A 4,430-nucleotide genomic window follows, 5' to 3' on the forward strand; every position below is an offset into this window, starting at 1 on the left:
TATATATATAGGCCTCGTTTCTTAGTGTTTTGTCTGAATGTAATGAAACTTTGGTCATAAATAGTTTATTATATTCAAAACGTCATATCAAAACACTAGGATCTTTGGCCTTTTTTTCTCTGTTGTACAGCATATGTTCTAGATGGCCTCCATTTAGCTCCGTGCATTTCTTCAGGCGAAGCACGAAGTTGTCCATGACGTTCTTACATACCGAATTGGTAATGGCTCTCATCTCCTCCCTAATGGTTTCCTTTAGTTCTGTGATGATTCTAAGTTTCCCTGCGTAGACTCTGTCCTTAAGATAGCCCCAAAGAAAGAAATCTGTCTTGAGACTGATCATTCGACCTCCGAAGTTTTCTTTCAGCCAATCTCGGGACAGTTTTGAGGTGTGAGAACTTTCTCCGTCCTGCTGAAACCAGAACTTGTTCATGAGCGATGGGTAGATGGTCTGGAGCTCACTCTTGAAGGTTTTGAGGACCTGCACATACCGCTCCTTGGTGACTGTCACTGCTGCGCCGAATTCTTCGATGAAGATTGGTCCGATGATGCCTCTGGCCGAGATTGCAGCCCACACCGTGCACTTAGGAGAGTGCAGGGGCTTGGTGGCTACTTCATTGGGTCTGGAGGACCCCCAGAAGACATTTGTCTTGGAATTCGCCTTTCCATCAAGATGGAAGTGGGCTTCATCTGAGGTCCAAAGGAGGTTAAGGAAACTTGGTGTCTCCTCGATCTTCTCGAGCATCTTGACTGACATATCCCCCCTCTGCTTCTTGCCTGATGCTGTAAGAGCCTGCAGCGTCTGTATTCTGCATGGGTAAGCCCTGATATCGTTCACCAGCACTCTCCTGCAAGTCCCACAGGACATACCGAGGGACTGACTTCGCTTACGCACAGAGCGTTTCGGACTCTACTGGAGAGACTCTCTCACTCTTTAGACCAGCTTGGCTGTTCGCTTTTTGGGACGTCCCAAGTGGTTTGGACGGTTCTCTCTGGCAGTGTTGAGGTTCTCCACGGTCCCCTACTTTTCGAAGTGTTCCACCCAGTTCTGAATTCTGCTTTTGGATGGAGCCTTTTCACATTCGAACTGACGCATGAAACTCTCCTTGGTTTTCTTAAACGAGCCTGTCTTACAGTAAAGTTTAACACAGTGTATTCTTTGTCCCAGCTCCCACTGGGGTCTTTGTGTACTCACGGTCGTTGATTCTGCCATGTCCTGTAAAATAAGGGCAATCGGTAAATAAATAATGGAGATATCATATAAAGTGTACTCGGGGCCCGTTTTTGGGGGTCACCCTATATATATATATATATATATATATATATATATATATATATATATATATATATATATATATAGGGTGCCCCTTTAGTCTTAGACAGACTATGGATACCCACGAATGGGTGGCCTGCACGTGAAATTTTACTGACAGGAAGGGCGCAATCTCCAACCACACCTCTCTTGAGTCGACATTGTTAAATACCAGTGGCAAGTGAAGTGTATGTGCAAGACGACTGGAAACAAATGCCGAGATAAGCGGAGAGCACATACAGCGCCTTGAATTCCCAAATGGTCACCCATCTGGTACTAACCAGATTCGGCGTTGCTTAACTTCGGTGATCTGACGAGAACCGGTGTGTCAACGCGATATATATATATATATATATATATATATATATATATATATATATATATATATATATATATATATATATATGAGAGAGAGAGAGAGAGAGAGAATATAAATAAGTATAAATATGGTGTATGCAATGGAGGTAACTCTCTCTCTCTCTCTCTCTCTCTCTATCTCTCGCTCTCTCTCTCTCTTTCAAGCACTTAGGAAGTGCAATCATCGTTTACTTACACCCAACTATTAACAACTAATAACAAACAAACATGCACACGCGCACACGCACGCACACACACACACACACACACACACACACACACACACACACACACACATATATATATATTACTTGTGCATGTTTGTTAACAACTTGAGTGTTGTGTGTGTGAGAGTATTGTACGTGTTCATACAGTCGCTCATGTGCGATGCGACACGTGCGCCCCTTGTGTGTGCGTTGGTTTTTAAAATATTAAAAGACTGCCAAAAAGTTGGAAGACAGAAGAAGACAAAGCAGAAGAAAAAGAAGATCAAGAAGCATTAGAAAAAGAAACCGCACTAGACGAAGACTATGAAGAAGAAAAGGAAACATTGGAGAAAGAAAAAAGACGAACAACAACAACAAGTATAAAAAGAAGAAACATTAGAAAAATAAAGAAGACGCAGATTAAACAAGAGAAGCAGAAGGATGGAAAAGACAAAAAAAAGCAGAAGAAGCATCAGCAGCAGCAGCAGCAGCAGAAGAAGAAGAAGAAGAAGAAGAAGACGAAGAAGAAGAAGAAGAAGAAGAAGAAGAAGAAGAAGACGAAGAAGAAGAAGAAGAAGAGACACTAATGAGAAAAAAAATGGAATCTTTCTCCGGATTTTTGTTCTGCGATTTCTAAAAATAAAGAAACATCCGCATTTATCTATCGCAACCAACCTGCCTACCCGCAACTCTGCCATGGCCACAAGTACCCCCCGCTCCCCACTAAAAAAAAAAAAAAAAAAAAAAACAACCACACTCACGCATAGAGGTGAGTAAATCACACCCGAACTATGATTCGTTGCTGTTGACTATATAAAGCTGGGTCCTCACGGCCCGTGAATTCGCACGAGGGCGTTCAATGTTGTCGGCGAACGAACAAGAGAGCCAGAACGAAAACGCACCAAAATATTTGTCTGTGTTTTACACGATTTTTTACTTAACTGGAATCGCAATATCATTTTATCGCATTCTTTACCTCGTTACGACACCCGCATTCTCCTCAACCATTATTTCATTCTTATAAATCCGATTCAGTGTGGCATAAGGCCAAGTGGCGGAGGAGATGTAAACCGGAAGAGCTAATCTTGCACACCAATTACAACTTAATATAAAAATTATCCTTTTTTAGTTGGTTATCTTCAACTTTCTTCATCTTGTGTTGACAAAGACTTTTTGAAAAAAGAAAATGTTATTAATACAATTTGACCAAAAAAATGACCCCTCTCAAAAAATATCTCGATTTATTTTACAAATGAAAGTTTTGTATAAAAAGCCTTTGTCAACACGGGGTGAAGAAACTTCAAGATGACATTTTCGTTTAAGTATATTTAAAACCTTACGACGGACACCGGCTGAGAACATGAACGTTTAACAATCACCCGTTCGAACAAAAGTAATAATCCTATTTTCGAAAAGAAATGGCTACTAGTTCATATTTACTTGCCTCCCCACGAAGGCAGAGTTAAACAAAAGTTGGGATTTTAAATATTTCCTGGGAAAAATGCGTTAAATTATTCTACTGCACAAGGAAATATCTACTTTTAACATAATTAAGTAGAGTAGAAAGTAAATTGAGTTTACGTTCAGTAGTTGTGTAACTCTCGCTTTCCTTATTTTGTCCTTTAGTCCTCACACTCCAGGAGCAGTGTTTCTGACAAAGAGGGAACAATTGCTGTTTTCTGGGTTAGACTCTATTTCATCTAACACTTATCATTAGAAAGTTTTTGACCTTGAAGTAGTAATTTTTAACTTTTTACATAAAGTGGCTTCATGCCTTGTCTGGAGTGATTTCCATAAAAATAATTCTTTTTCCGATACAAGAGTCAAATGCATCCTAAGATGGAGTACTAGTACTACTGCCACATCTGGGAAGGCAAGGCTTAGGGCACACTTTCTCGCTTTGGCAGAATACAAAATCGACTTCACAATCTAGTAGGTGGGTCATATCTTCTATTCTCTACAGCCGCTTTATTTAAGAAATAATTTTGTTAGTCCCTATGTACTCGCCTTTCCACGAGAGCAGCGTTAGACACAAGGTCAGTTTTTAATATGTTGAAAATTTGACTCCCCTCAAAATAAAATTTAGGGCTGTTTTTTTTTCTATTTTTTAATATTACTTTTGCTCATTCTAAACAAGGCATAAACAAGGCGTAAGTTGCTACTTTGATAAGGGCCAGATTTATATAAGGTAACCTGACTGTGGCGTGTGCAGCAAGATTTCTGTTCACATTTCATTTAAATTCCTGTATGTTGGTACGGCCAAATAAACATGTTGTTGGGAGAAGATTCCAAATGCAACGGATCTGAAGAAATAAGATATATTAGAGTAGCAAAATATTTCGGCATGTAGTGATCTCTAAAAAGAAGGATGTGATTTTGCTTCCAGACGAGTGGGTCACGGATATTTACGCGGACGGGACACAAGTGCAGTAGGTGTAATGCTTTCAGTAAAGAAGTTCTTTATATTTGCGTGGGTTCTTATCTTCTCACTTCACATTCTTTCTCGCTTTCTCTCTCTCTCTCTCTCTCTCTCTCTCTCTCTCTCTCTCGAATTCTTT

At 40.0% G+C, this 4,430-nt stretch overlaps 1 pseudogene; it reads right to left on the reverse strand.

Annotated features, from left to right (window-relative positions):
* Nucleotides 1–1,542: 1,542 nt before the first annotated feature.
* On the reverse strand, nucleotides 1,543–1,659 carry LOC145293401 (5S ribosomal RNA; annotated as a pseudogene).
* Between the last annotated feature and the right edge of the window lie 2,771 nt (nucleotides 1,660–4,430).

The sequence above is a fragment of the Euprymna scolopes genome, chromosome 14 (genome assembly GCF_053919585.1).
Source record: "Euprymna scolopes isolate OS-2025 chromosome 14, ASM5391958v1, whole genome shotgun sequence".
NCBI lineage: Eukaryota > Metazoa > Mollusca > Cephalopoda > Sepiida > Sepiolidae > Euprymna > Euprymna scolopes.